Raw genomic sequence first — 14,118 nt, 5'->3', positions numbered from 1 at the left:
CGGCCATGGAAAAGACAGCAACCATATTGCAGAAGAGAGCAGCATGTGCAGTTGCTTGCTTTGGGTGAAGCATTCACTAACTCACTGCCAATAACCCCCGGAGCCGGTGCGAAAGGCGACTCTTGTGTGCCTAGGCTCGTTGGTCTAGGGGTATGATTCTCGCTTAGGGTGCGAGAGGTCCCGGGTTCAAATCCCGGACCAGCCCTTTTTCAGAGGTAAACATACGAATCCTACTCAAAGCTCACAATGCCTGACTATTTCTCATTACACTCGCCGCATTGTTGCACAAAATATTTTGAACCTCATAAGAAACATGGATCACCATGCTTTTTCTGCCTTCATGCTTAGTCTGTGTGTGTCCCAGGTGATGCTTTCCCAAGCTGTACTTGCTGGCATTTAGGCATCAGATATTTGTCTGTCGATGCCTGCATAAGTCAATTTTAATACGTCTAATTGCAAGCATGTGGCTGATATCTCTGCAGTTTTCACACTTGCTCCTCGCTTTCTGAGTGGCTGCTGATACAGCAGAATAGAAGTAGAGAGAATCCTTGAGAGGAACCTTGCTCTAACAGTAAAACACAGCAAGTGAGTTTCTGTAGTGTAGTGGTCATCACGTTCGCCTAACACGCGAAAGGTCCCCGGTTCGAGACCGGGCAGAAACACTGTGCATGAGCTGCTTTTATGTGCACCCTCTAAAACCTTATTATCTCAATGCAAGCTTAAGAAGAGGCGGTCCTTGAACCCAGCGAGCCGTGGGAAACTTCCTTTTCTTTTGCAAGACGAAACAAAGTAATCCGCATCCATCAGTGGTCGCTCTTGGGCCTAGCTTTTTTTTTGTCATGCCATGTTGTATTGTGGGGTCTTTACACTTGTGACATTGCTGTGAACGTTGTAAGTGCAAACATTGGCAGGTGCAGTCAGAAGAGTCAGATCTGTGCACACCCAGGGCTGTCAGGATGGCTGAGTGGTCTAAGGTGCCAGACTCAAGAGAGCTTGATCTTCAGTGCAACTGAGACTTCTGGTCTCCTCATGGAGGCGTGGGTTCAAATCCCACTTCTGACAGGTTTCTTTTACACCCTTAAATCGTCCTGTTTTTTGCAGTGCATTCCCCACACACCACAATCATTGCACGGACCTGTAACATATGACGAGAAATCCACCAACGATCAGGCTGGGCCCTCAATCACAATTCCATGTATTCCTGGAAGGGACACCTCAGGCACACCTTCCGTTACATTTGCACTCCATCACACAAACTGCCGTTCTGGTTTCTCATTAAGCAGTTGATCCCATCTTTGTTGTGAGGCTCTCCTGCCACCTTTTGGGCGGAGAAGGCACTGTCCCTGCAACAACACAGGCAGACATGTTCAACAGGGCTTCCTGGTTATGTGGGAGGAGCAGATTGTCATTGGTCCCCCCTTGCGAATTTTAATTTACATAAGGACGACAGAGAGGTAGCTGGGAGTAGGCAGTACACACGGACATTGAACTCTATCTTGTGATTTGCAGCCAATTCTAGATTGAGGCAGGAGGAAAGGAGGTGACTTGCCCAAAAATGGCCATACTGGGAATTCAGCCACCCTGGGGCTCCCAGGTGAGTGTTTCAGTCCTGCGAGCCACTCATATAAATCTCGCCTGATCGAGCCTGATCGAGCGCTGAGTGAGCGTGTTTGAATCCAAGAATCAAATGCCTCTGTCTTAGGAGCAAGAATTGGCAGGCCCTCCCTTGCATCTGGGGTGGAAGTCCATGGGGCAAGTGTCCAGGACTTGCAGAGGAGTACAAGTGCCAGAAAGTGCCTGCAGTTCTCATCAGCGCCTTTTTTCTGCTCTCTGGCAGCAAGGATATCGACTGATCCCTTCCTTGCAAGAGTGAAAAAACAACACCTTGAGAGAAAACATGACTTTGTGTGGTTCACATAGAGAGAGAGCAGCCAAATAGCCCTGCTTTGTTTCTGAAAGACGCATCAGAAATTGCTTAAAATGCCGACTGGGGAATCAGGCTCGTTGGTCTAGGGGTATGATTCTCGCTTCGGGTGCGAGAGGTCCCGGGTTCAAATCCCGGACGAGCCCATGCTGTGGAATTATTTTTAGGCTGCTTATTATATAGGGCCATTTCTTCTTTTCAATGCTATAAGACGCCGTGTATGGTGAGAAAGTTCCTTTCCCTCTACGCTATTTCCCACTTTTGGCGTATAGAATTTCAGTGCCGGACTTCTTTGCAACTGCTTTTCTGGGGTGGACCATCAGTGTAGGAAAACTAATGCAAAGTGTTTTTCTAGTGTGGTTTCAGGTATGGTTTTAAAATCGCCTTTTGGAATAAAAGTGGTCCTCGTTCCTTTCTTCCAAAGAAAGAGATCGGGTAAGGAGGGTCCAACTTTGAGCTTCATGGACATTGGCCCTTGGTCTGTGCATTCCAGCCCACTACATGCCAAGAAGATTCCTGCAAGCGTGTCTGTTTCTGTAGTGTAGTGGTTATCACGTTCGCTTTACACGCGAAAGGTCCCTGGTTCGAGACCGGGCAGAAACAGCAGCTTTCTGTTTTTCACACAGTTTGCATTTACTCTCTCAACTTATAGGAAAGCTGAGATAATGGAAGCTGTCTATCCCTCACCAGCGTGACGTACTGTGCTCCAGGGGCATCAGTGACAGCTCAAAAAGAGAAGTGACGATAGTTTGCGCTATTCGTTTGCACGTCCTTGTGTACTGAAGGTTGGGCCTACTTCATGAAAGCAAGGCATGAGAGCAGAAATGGTTTTATTGACCTCACCGAGAGCATACACCTAGAACAAACAAAATGTCTGAAGGATAGAGGCATTTTCATTTCTTGTTCGATGACGGCCATGGAAAAGACAGCAACCATATTGCAGAAGAGAGCAGCATGTGCAGTTGCTTGCTTTGGGTGAAGCATTCACTAACTCACTGCCAATAACCCCCGGAGCCGGTGCGAAAGGCGACTCTTGTGTGCCTAGGCTCGTTGGTCTAGGGGTATGATTCTCGCTTAGGGTGCGAGAGGTCCCGGGTTCAAATCCCGGACCAGCCCTTTTTCAGAGGTAAACATACGAATCCTACTCAAAGCTCACAATGCCTGACTATTTCTCATTACACTCGCCGCATTGTTGCACAAAATATTTTGAACCTCATAAGAAACATGGATCACCATGCTTTTTCTGCCTTCATGCTTAGTCTGTGTGTGTCCCAGGTGATGCTTTCCCAAGCTGTACTTGCTGGCATTTAGGCATCAGATATTTGTCTGTCGATGCCTGCATAAGTCAATTTTAATACGTCTAATTGCAAGCATGTTGGCTGATATCTCTGCAGTTTTCATACTTGCTCCTCGCTTTCTGAGTGGCTGCTGATACAGCAGAATAGAAGTAGAGAGAATCCTTGAGAGGAACCTTGCTCTAACAGTAAAACACAGCAAGTGAGTTTCTGTAGTGTAGTGGTCATCACGTTCGCCTAACACGCGAAAGGTCCCCGGTTCGAGACCGGGCAGAAACACTGTGCATGAGCTGCTTTTATGTGCACCCTCTAAAACCTTATTATCTCAATGCAAGCTTAAGAAGAGGCGGTCCTTGAACCCAGCGAGCCGTGGGAAACTTCCTTTTCTTTTGCAAGACGAAACAAAGTAATCCGCATCCATCAGTGGTCGCTCTTGGGCCTAGCTTTTTTTTTGTCATGCCATGTTGTATTGTGGGGTCTTTACACTTGTGACATTGCTGTGAACGTTGTAAGTGCAAACATTGGCAGGTGCAGTCAGAAGAGTCAGATCTGTGCACACCCAGGGCTGTCAGGATGGCTGAGTGGTCTAAGGTGCCAGACTCAAGAGAGCTTGATCTTCAGTGCAACTGAGACTTCTGGTCTCCTCATGGAGGCGTGGGTTCAAATCCCACTTCTGACAGGTTTCTTTTACACCCTTAAATCGTCCTGTTTTTTGCAGTGCATTCCCCACACACCACAATCATTGCACGGACCTGTAACATATGACGAGAAATCCACCAACGATCAGGCTGGGCCCTCAATCACAATTCCATGTATTCCTGGAAGGGACACCTCAGGCACACCTTCCGTTAAATTTGCACTCCATCACACAAACTGCCGTGCTGGTTTCTCATTAAGCAGTTGATCCCATCTTTGTTGTGAGGCTCTCCTGCCACCTTTTGGGCGGAGAAGGCACTGTCCCTGCAACAACACAGGCAGACATGTTCAACAGGGCTTCCTGGTTATGTGGGAGGAGCAGATTGTCATTGGTCCCCCCTTGCGAATTTTAATTTACATAAGGACGACAGAGAGGTAGCTGGGAGTAGGCAGTACACACGGACATTGAACTCTATCTTGTGATTTGCAGCCAATTCTAGATTGAGGCAGGAGGAAAGGAGGTGACTTGCCCAAAAATGGCCATACTGGGAATTCAGCCACCCTGGGGCTCCCAGGTGAGTGTTTCAGTCCTGCGAGCCACTCATATAAATCTCGCCTGATCGAGCCTGATCGAGCGCTGACTGAGCGTGTTTGAATCCAAGAATCAAATGCCTCTGTCTTAGGAGCAAGAATTGGCAGGCCCTCCCTTGCATCTGGGGTGGAAGTCCATCCAGGACTTGCAGAGGAGTACAAGTGCCAGAAAGTGCCTGCAGTTCTCATCAGCGCCTTTTTTGCTGCTCTCTGGCAGCTAGGATATCGACTGATCCCTTCCTTGCAAGAGTGAAAAAAACAACACCTTGAGAGAAAACATGACTTTGTGTGGTTCACATAGAGAGAGAGCAGCCAAATAGCCCTGCTTTGTTTCTGAAAGACGCATCAGAAATTGCTTAAAATGCCGACTGGGGAATCAGGCTCGTTGGTCTAGGGGTATGATTCTCGCTTCGGGTGCGAGAGGTCCCGGGTTCAAATCCCGGACGAGCCCATGCTGTGGAATTATTTTTAGGCTGCTTATTATATAGGGCCATTTCTTCTTTTCAATGCTATAAGACGCCGTGTATGGTGAGAAAGTTCCTTTCCCTCTACGCTATTTCCCACTTTTGGCGTATAGAATTTCAGTGCCGGACTTCTTTGCAACTGCTTTTCTGGGGTGGACCATCAGTGTAGGAAAACTAATGCAAAGTGTTTTTCTAGTGTGGTTTCAGGTATGGTTTTAAAATCGCCTTTTGGAATAAAAGTGGTCCTCGTTCCTTTCTTCCAAAGAAAGAGATCGGGTAAGGAGGGTCCAACTTTGAGCTTCATGGACATTGGCCCTTGGTCTGTGCATTCCAGCCCACTACATGCCAAGAAGATTCCTGCAAGCGTGTCTGTTTCTGTAGTGTAGTGGTTATCACGTTCGCTTTACACGCGAAAGGTCCCTGGTTCGAGACCGGGCAGAAACAGCAACTTTCTGTTTTTCACACAGTTTGCATTTACTCTCTCAACTTATAGGAAAGCTGAGATAATGGAAGCTGTCTATCCCTCACCAGCGTGACGTACTGTGCTCCAGGGGCATCAGTGACAGCTCAAAAAGAGAAGTGACGATAGTTTGCGCTATTCGTTTGCACGTCCTTGTGTACTGAAGGTTGGGCCTACTTCATGAAAGCAAGGCATGAGAGCAGAAATGGTTTTATTGACCTCACCGAGAGCATACACCTAGAACAAACAAAATGTCTGAAGGATAGAGGCATTTTCATTTCTTGTTCGATGACGGCCATGGAAAAGACAGCAACCATATTGCAGAAGAGAGCAGCATGTGCAGTTGCTTGCTTTGGGTGAAGCATTCACTAACTCGCTGCCAATAACCCCCGGAGCCGGTGCGAAAGGCGACTCTTGTGTGCCTCGGCTCGTTGGTCTAGGGGTATGATTCTCGCTTAGGGTGCGAGAGGTCCCGGGTTCAAATCCCGGACGAGCCCTTTTTCAGAGGTAAACATACGAATCCTACTCAAAACTCACAATGCCTGACCATTTCTCATTACACTCGCCGCATTGTTGCACAAAATATTTTGAACCTCATAAGAAACATGGATCACCATGCTTTTTCTGCCTTCATGCTTAGTCTGTGTGTGTCCCAGGTGATGCTTTCCCAAGCTGTACTTGCTGGCATTTAGGCATCAGATATTTGTCTGTCGATGCATGCATAAGTCAATTTTTAATACGTCTAATTGCAAGCATGTTGGCTGATATCTCTGCAGTTTTCACACTTGCTCCTCGCTTTCTGAGTGGCTGCTGATACAGCAGAATAGAAGTAGAGAGAATCCTTGAGAGGAACCTTGCTCTAACAGTAAAACACAGCAAGTGAGTTTCTGTAGTGTAGTGGTCATCACGTTCGCCTAACACGCGAAAGGTCCCAGGTTCGAGACCGGGCAGAAACACTGTGCATGAGCTGCTTTTATGTGCACCCTCTAAAACCTTATTATCTCAATGCAAGCTTAAGAAGAGGCGGTCCTTGAACCCAGCGAGCCGTGGGAAACTTCCTTTACTTTTGCAAGACGAAACAAAGTAATCCGCATCCATCAGTGGTCGCTCTTGTGCCTAGCTTTTTTTTTGTCATGCCATGTTGCATTGTGGGGTCTTTACACTTGTGACATTGCTGTGAACGTTGTAAGTGCAAACATTGGCAGGTGCAGTCAGAAGAGTCAGATCTGTGCACACCCAGCGCTGTCAGGATGGCTGAGTGGTCTAAGGTGCCAGATTCAAGAGAGCTTGATCTTCAGTGCAACTGAGACTTCTGGTCTCCTCATGGAGGCGTGGGTTCAAATCCCACTTCTGACATGTTTTTTTTACACCCTTAAATCGTCCTGTTTTTTGCAGTGCATTCCCCACACACCACAATCATTGCACGGACCTGTAACATATGACGAGAAATCCACCAACGATCAGGCTGGGCCCTCAATCACAATTCCATGTATTCCTGGAAGGGACACCTCAGGCACACCTTCCGTTAAATTTGCACTCCATCACACAAACTGCCGTGCTGGTTTCTCATTAAGCAGTTGATCCCATCTTTGTTGTGAGGCTCTCCTACCACCTTTTGGGCGGAGAAGGCACTGTCCCTGCAACAACACAGGCAGACATGTTCAACAGGGCTTCCTGGTTATGTGGGAGGAGCAGATTGTCATTGGTCCCCCCTTGCGAATTTTAATTTACATAAGGACGACAGAGAGGTAGCTGGGAGTAGGCAGTACACACGGACATTGAACTCTATCTTGTGATTTGCAGCCAATTCTAGATTGAGGCAGGAGGAAAGGAGGTGACTTGCCCAAAAATGGCCATACTGGGAATTCAGCCACCCTGGGGCTCCCAGGTGAGTGTTTCAGTCCTGCGAGCCACTCATATAAATCTCGCTTGATCGAGCCTGATCGAGCGCTGAGTGAGCGTGTTTGAATCCAAGAATCAAATGCCTCTGTCTTAGGAGCAAGAATTCGCAGGCCCTCCCTTGCATCTGGGGTGGAAGTCTATGGGGCAAGTGTCCAGGACTTGCAGAGGAGTACAAGTGCCAGAAAGTGCCTGCAGTTCTCATCAGCGCCTTTTTTCTGCTCTCTGGCAGCTAGGCTATCGACTGATCCCTTCCTTGCAAGAGTGAAAAAAACAACACCTTGAGAGAAAACATGACTTTGTGTGGTTCACATAGAGAGAGAGCAGCCAAATAGGCCTGCTTTGTTTCTGAAAGACGCATAAGAAATTGCTTAAAATGCCGACTGGGGAATCAGGCTCGTTGGTCTAGGGTTATGATTCTTGCTTCGGGTGCGAGAGGTCCCGGGTTCAAATCCCGGACGAGCCCATGCTGTGGTATTATTTTTAGGCTGCTTATTATATAGGGCCATTTCTTCTTTTCAATGCTATAAGACGCCGTGTATGGTGAGAAAGTTCCTTTCCCTCTACGCTATTTCCCACTTTTGGCGTATAGAATTTCAGTGCCGGACTTCTTTGCAACTGCTTTTCTGGGGTGGACCATCAGTGTAGGAAAATTAAATGCAAAGTGTTTTTCTAGTGTGGTTTCAGGTATGGTTTTAAAATCGCCTTTTGGAATAAAAGTGGTCCTCGTTCCTTTCTTCCAAAGAAAGAGATCGGGTAAGGAGGGTCCAACTTTGAGCTTTATGGACATTGGCCCTTGGTCTGTGCATTCCAGCCCACTACATGCCAAGAAGATTCCTGCAAGCGTGTCTGTTTCTGTAGTGTAGTGGTTATCACGTTCGCTTTACACACGAAAAGTCCCTGGTTCGAGACCGGGCAGAAACAGCAGCTTTCTGTTTTTCACACAGTTTGCATTTACTCTCTCAACTTATAGGAAAGCTGAGATAATGGAAGCTGTCTATCCCTCACCAGCGTGACGTACTGTGCTCCAGGGGCATCAGTGACAGCTCAAAAAGAGAAGTGACGATAGTTTGCGCTATTCGTTTGCACGTCCTTGTGTACTGAAGGTTGGGCCTACTTCATGAAAGCAAGGCATGAGAGCAGAAATGGTTTTATTGACCTCACCGAGAGCATACACCTAGAACAAACAAAATGTCTGAAGGATAGAGGCATTTTCATTTCTTGTTCGATGACGGCCATGGAAAAGACAGCAACCATATTGCAGAAGAGAGCAGCATGTGCAGTTGCTTGCTTTGGGTGAAGCATTCACTAACTCACTGCCAATAACCCCCGGAGCCGGTGCGAAAGGCGACTCTTGTGTGCCTAGGCTCGTTGGTCTAGGGGTATGATTCTCGCTTAGGGTGCGAGAGGTCCCGGGTTCAAATCCCGGACCAGCCCTTTTTCAGAGGTAAACATACGAATCCTACTCAAAGCTCACAATGCCTGACTATTTCTCATTACACTCGCCGCATTGTTGCACAAAATATTTTGAACCTCATAAGAAACATGGATCACCATGCTTTTTCTGCCTTCATGCTTAGTCTGTGTGTGTCCCAGGTGATGCTTTCCCAAGCTGTACTTGCTGGCATTTAGGCATCAGATATTTGTCTGTCGATGCCTGCATAAGTCAATTTTAATACGTCTAATTGCAAGCATGTGGCTGATATCTCTGCAGTTTTCACACTTGCTCCTCGCTTTCTGAGTGGCTGCTGATACAGCAGAATAGAAGTAGAGAGAATCCTTGAGAGGAACCTTGCTCTAACAGTAAAACACAGCAAGTGAGTTTCTGTAGTGTAGTGGTCATCACGTTCGCCTAACACGCGAAAGGTCCCTGGTTCGAGACCGGGCAGAAACACTGTGCATGAGCTGCTTTTATGTGCACCCTCTAAAACCTTATTATCTCAATGCAAGCTTAAGAAGAGGCGGTCCTTGAACCCAGCGAGCCGTGGGAAACTTCCTTTTCTTTTGCAAGACGAAACAAAGTAATCCGCATCCATCAGTGGTCGCTCTTGGGCCTAGCTTTTTTTTTGTCATGCCATGTTGTATTGTGGGGTCTTTACACTTGTGACATTGCTGTGAACGTTGTAAGTGCAAACATTGGCAGGTGCAGTCAGAAGAGTCAGATCTGTGCACACCCAGGGCTGTCAGGATGGCTGAGTGGTCTAAGGTGCCAGACTCAAGAGAGCTTGATCTTCAGTGCAACTGAGACTTCTGGTCTCCTCATGGAGGCGTGGGTTCAAATCCCACTTCTGACAGGTTTCTTTTACACCCTTAAATCGTCCTGTTTTTTGCAGTGCATTCCCCACACACCACAATCATTGCACGGACCTGTAACATATGACGAGAAATCCACCAACGATCAGGCTGGGCCCTCAATCACAATTCCATGTATTCCTGGAAGGGACACCTCAGGCACACCTTCCGTTACATTTGCACTCCATCACACAAACTGCCGTGCTGGTTTCTCATTAAGCAGTTGATCCCATCTTTGTTGTGAGGCTCTCCTGCCACCTTTTGGGCGGAGAAGGCACTGTCCCTGCAACAACACAGGCAGACATGTTCAACAGGGCTTCCTGGTTATGTGGGAGGAGCAGATTGTCATTGGTCCCCCCTTGCGAATTTTAATTTACATAAGGACGACAGAGAGGTAGCTGGGAGTAGGCAGTACACACGGACATTGAACTCTATCTTGTGATTTGCAGCCAATTCTAGATTGAGGCAGGAGGAAAGGAGGTGACTTGCCCAAAAATGGCCATACTGGGAATTCAGCCACCCTGGGGCTCCCAGGTGAGTGTTTCAGTCCTGCGAGCCACTCATATAAATCTCGCCTGATCGAGCCTGATCGAGCGCTGAGTGAGCGTGTTTGAATCCAAGAATCAAATGCCTCTGTCTTAGGAGCAAGAATTGGCAGGCCCTCCCTTGCATCTGGGGTGGAAGTCCATGGGGCAAGTGTCCAGGACTTGCAGAGGAGTACAAGTGCCAGAAAGTGCCTGCAGTTCTCATCAGCGCCTTTTTTCTGCTCTCTGGCAGCAAGGATATCGACTGATCCCTTCCTTGCAAGAGTGAAAAAACAACACCTTGAGAGAAAACATGACTTTGTGTGGTTCACATAGAGAGAGAGCAGCCAAATAGCCCTGCTTTGTTTCTGAAAGACGCATCAGAAATTGCTTAAAATGCCGACTGGGGAATCAGGCTCGTTGGTCTAGGGGTATGATTCTCGCTTCGGGTGCGAGAGGTCCCGGGTTCAAATCCCGGACGAGCCCATGCTGTGGAATTATTTTTAGGCTGCTTATTATATAGGGCCATTTCATCTTTTCAATGCTATAAGACGCCGTGTATGGTGAGAAAGTTCCTTTCCCTCTACGCTATTTCCCACTTTTGGCGTATAGAATTTCAGTGCCGGACTTCTTTGCAACTGCTTTTCTGGGGTGGACCATCAGTGTAGGAAAATTAAATGCAAAGTGTTTTTCTAGTGTGGTTTCAGGTATGGTTTTAAAATCGCCTTTTGGAATAAAAGTGGTCCTCGTTCCTTTCTTCCAAAGAAAGAGATCGGGTAAGGAGGGTCCAACTTTGAGCTTCATGGACATTGGCCCTTGGTCTGTTCATTCCAGCCCACTACATGCCAAGAAGATTCCTGCAAGCGTGTCTGTTTCTGTAGTGTAGTGGTTATCACGTTCGCTTTACACGCGAAAGGTCCCTGGTTCGAGACCGGGCAGAAACAGCAGCTTTCTGTTTTTCACACAGTTTGCATTTACTCTCTCAACTTATAGGAAAGCTGAGATAATGGAAGCTGTCTATCCCTCACCAGCGTGACGTACTGTGCTCCAGGGGCATCAGTGACAGCTCAAAAAGAGAAGTGACGATAGTTTGCGCTATTCGTTTGCACGTCCTTGTGTACTGAAGGTTGGGCCTACTTCATGAAAGCAAGGCATGAGAGCAGAAATGGTTTTATTGACCTCACCGAGAGCATACACCTAGAACAAACAAAATGTCTGAAGGATAGAGGCATTTTCATTTCTTGTTCGATGACGGCCATGGAAAAGACAGCAACCATATTGCAGAAGAGAGCAGCATGTGCAGTTGCTTGCTTTGGGTGAAGCATTCACTAACTCGCTGCCAATAACCCCCGGAGCCGGTGCGAAAGGCGACTCTTGTGTGCCTCGGCTCGTTGGTCTAGGGGTATGATTCTCGCTTAGGGTGCGAGAGGTCCCGGGTTCAAATCCCGGACGAGCCCTTTTTCAGAGGTAAACATACGAATCCTACTCACAACTCACAATGCCTGACTATTTCTCATTACACTCCCCGCATTGTTGCACAAAATATTTTGAACCTCATAAGAAACATGGATCACCATGCTTTTTCTGCCTTCATGCTTAGTCTGTGTGTGTCCCAGGTGATGCTTTCCCAAGCTGTACTTGCTGGCATTTAGGCATCAGATATTTGTCTGTCGATGCATGCATAAGTCAATTTTTAATACGTCTAATTGCAAGCATGTTGGCTGATATCTCTGCAGTTTTCACACTTGCTCCTCGCTTTCTGAGTGGCTGCTGATACAGCAGAATAGAAGTAGAGAAAATCCTTGAGAGGAACCTTGCTCTAACAGTAAAACACAGCAAGTGAGTTTCTGTAGTGTAGTGGTCATCACGTTCGCCTAACACGCGAAAGGTCCCAGGTTCGAGACCGGGCAGAAACACTGTGCATGAGCTGCTTTTATGTGCACCCTCTAAAACCTTATTATCTCAATGCAAGCTTAAGAAGAGGCGGTCCTTGAACCCAGCGAGCCGTGGGAAACTTCCTTTACTTTTGCAAGACGAAACAAAGTAATCCGCATCCATCAGTGGTCGCTCTTGTGCCTAGCTTTTCTTTTGTCATGCCATGTTGCATTGTGGGGTCTTTACACTTGTGACATTGCTGTGAACGTTGTAAGTGCAAACATTGGCAGGTGCAGTCAGAAGAGTCAGATCTGTGCACACCCAGGGCTGTCAGGATAGCCGAGTGGTCTAAGGCGCCAGATGCAAGAGAGCTTGATCTTCAGTGCAACTGAGACTTCTGGTCTCCTCATGGAGGTGTGGGTTCAAATCCCACTTCTGACAGGCTTCTTTTACACCCTTAAATCGTCCTGTTTTTTGCAGTGCATTCCCCACACACCACAATCTTTGCACGGACCTGTAACATATGATGAGAAATCCACCCACGATCAGGCTGGGCCCTCAATCACAATTCCATGTATTCCTGGAAGGGACACCTCAGGCACACCTTCCGTTAAATTTGCACTCCATCACACAAACTGCCGTGCTGGTTTCTCATCAAGCAGTTGATCCCATCTTTGTTGTGAGGCTCTCCTGCCACCTTTTGGGCGGAGAAGGCACTGTCCCTGCAACAACACAGGCAGACATGTTCAACAGGGCTTCCTGGTTATGTGGGAGGAGCAGATTGTCATTGGTCCCCCCTTGCGAATTTTAATTTGCATAAGGACGACAGAGAGGTAGCTGGGAGTAGGCAGTACACACGGACATTGAACTCTATCTTGTGATTTGCAGCCAATTCTAGATTGAGGCAGGAGGAAAGGAGGTGACTTGCCCAAAAATGGCCATACTGGGAATTCAGCCACCCTGGGGCTCCCAGGTGAGTGTTTCAGTCCTGCGAGCCACTCATATAAATCTCGCTTGATCGAGCCTGATCGAGCGCTGAGTGAGTGTGTTTGAATCCAAGAATCAAATGCCTCTGTCTTAGGAGCAAGAATTGGCAGGCCCTCCCTTGCATCTGGGGTGGAAGTCTATGGGGCAAGTGTCCAGGACTTGCAGAGGAGTACAAGTGCCAGAAAGTGCCTGCAGTTCTCATCAGCGCCTTTTTTCTGCTCTCTGGCAGCTAGGCTATCGACTGATCCCTTCCTTGCAAGAGTGAAAAAAACAACACCTTGAGAGAAAACATGACTTTGTGTGGTTCAGATAGAGAGAGAGCAGCCAAATAGCCCTGCTTTGTTTCTGAAAGACGCATCAGAAATTGCTTAAAATGGCAACTGGGGAATCAGGCTCGTTGGTCTAGGGGTATGATTCTCGCTTCGGGTGCGAGAGGTCCCGGGTTCAAATCCCGGACGAGCCCATGCTGTGGAATTATTTTTAGGCTGCTTATTATATAGGGCCATTTCTTCTTTTCAATGCTATCAGACGCCGTGTATGGTGAGAAAGTTCCTTTCCCTCTACGCTATTTCCCACTTTTGGCGTATAGAATTTCAGTGCCGGACTTCTTTGCAACTGCTTTTCTGGGGTGGACCCTCAGTGTAGGAAAATTAAATGCAAAGTGTTTTTCTAGTGTGGTTTCAGGTATGGTTTTAAAATCGCCTTTTGGAATAAAAGTGGTCCTCGTTCCTTTCTTCCAAAGAAAGAGATCGGGTAAGGAGGGTCCAACTTTGAGCTTCATGGACATTGGCCCTTGGTCTGTTCATTCCAGCCCACTACATGCCAAGAAGATTCCTGCAAGCGTGTCTGTTTCTGTAGTGTAGTGGTTATCACGTTCGCTTTACACGCGAAAGGTCCCTGGTTCGAGACCGGGCAGAAACAGCAGCTTTCTGTTTTTCACACAGTTTGCATTTACTCTCTCAACTTATAGGAAAGCTGAGATAATGGAAGCTGTCTATCCCTCACCAGCGTGACGTACTGTGCTCCAGGGGCATCAGTGACAGCTCAAAAAGAGAAGTGACGATAGTTTGCGCTATTCGTTTGCACGTCCTTGTGTACTGAAGGTTGGGCCTACTTCATGAAAGCAAGGCATGAGAGCAGAAATGGTTTTATTGACCTCACCGAGAGCATA

The 14,118-nt window shown here is 47.5% G+C and overlaps 13 non-coding genes across 13 annotated transcripts; all 13 read left to right on the top strand.

Moving 5' to 3' along the window:
• The first annotated feature begins 589 nt into the window (after positions 1-589).
• On the top strand, positions 590-662 carry TRNAV-AAC (transfer RNA valine (anticodon AAC)). The gene has a single exon. It is a non-coding gene; the product is annotated as a tRNA-Val (tRNA).
• Positions 663-1,998: 1,336 nt separating this feature from the next.
• Positions 1,999-2,070, top strand: TRNAP-CGG (transfer RNA proline (anticodon CGG)). Its single transcript has one exon. It is a non-coding gene; the product is annotated as a tRNA-Pro (tRNA).
• A 384-nt stretch (positions 2,071-2,454) lies between these two features.
• On the top strand, positions 2,455-2,527 carry TRNAV-UAC (transfer RNA valine (anticodon UAC)). Its single transcript has one exon. It is a non-coding gene; the product is annotated as a tRNA-Val (tRNA).
• An 898-nt stretch (positions 2,528-3,425) lies between these two features.
• Positions 3,426-3,498, top strand: TRNAV-AAC (transfer RNA valine (anticodon AAC)). Its single transcript has one exon. It is a non-coding gene; the product is annotated as a tRNA-Val (tRNA).
• A 1,327-nt stretch (positions 3,499-4,825) lies between these two features.
• On the top strand, positions 4,826-4,897 carry TRNAP-CGG (transfer RNA proline (anticodon CGG)). Its single transcript has one exon. It is a non-coding gene; the product is annotated as a tRNA-Pro (tRNA).
• A 384-nt stretch (positions 4,898-5,281) lies between these two features.
• TRNAV-UAC (transfer RNA valine (anticodon UAC)) lies at positions 5,282-5,354 on the top strand. The gene has a single exon. It is a non-coding gene; the product is annotated as a tRNA-Val (tRNA).
• A 441-nt stretch (positions 5,355-5,795) lies between these two features.
• TRNAP-AGG (transfer RNA proline (anticodon AGG)) lies at positions 5,796-5,867 on the top strand. The gene has a single exon. It is a non-coding gene; the product is annotated as a tRNA-Pro (tRNA).
• A 3,223-nt stretch (positions 5,868-9,090) lies between these two features.
• On the top strand, positions 9,091-9,163 carry TRNAV-AAC (transfer RNA valine (anticodon AAC)). The gene has a single exon. It is a non-coding gene; the product is annotated as a tRNA-Val (tRNA).
• A 1,336-nt stretch (positions 9,164-10,499) lies between these two features.
• Positions 10,500-10,571, top strand: TRNAP-CGG (transfer RNA proline (anticodon CGG)). The gene has a single exon. It is a non-coding gene; the product is annotated as a tRNA-Pro (tRNA).
• A 385-nt stretch (positions 10,572-10,956) lies between these two features.
• Positions 10,957-11,029, top strand: TRNAV-UAC (transfer RNA valine (anticodon UAC)). The gene has a single exon. It is a non-coding gene; the product is annotated as a tRNA-Val (tRNA).
• A 441-nt stretch (positions 11,030-11,470) lies between these two features.
• On the top strand, positions 11,471-11,542 carry TRNAP-AGG (transfer RNA proline (anticodon AGG)). The gene has a single exon. It is a non-coding gene; the product is annotated as a tRNA-Pro (tRNA).
• Positions 11,543-13,338: 1,796 nt separating this feature from the next.
• Positions 13,339-13,410, top strand: TRNAP-CGG (transfer RNA proline (anticodon CGG)). The gene has a single exon. It is a non-coding gene; the product is annotated as a tRNA-Pro (tRNA).
• Positions 13,411-13,795: 385 nt separating this feature from the next.
• TRNAV-UAC (transfer RNA valine (anticodon UAC)) lies at positions 13,796-13,868 on the top strand. The gene has a single exon. It is a non-coding gene; the product is annotated as a tRNA-Val (tRNA).
• Positions 13,869-14,118: the final 250 nt, after the last annotated feature.

This window comes from Triturus cristatus, chromosome 10 (assembly GCF_964204655.1).
Source record: "Triturus cristatus chromosome 10, aTriCri1.1, whole genome shotgun sequence".
NCBI classification, from domain to species: Eukaryota; Metazoa; Chordata; class Amphibia; order Caudata; family Salamandridae; genus Triturus; species Triturus cristatus.
The sequence above is the reverse complement of the archived record's forward strand: the minus strand, read 5'-3'. Positions and strand labels throughout refer to the sequence as shown.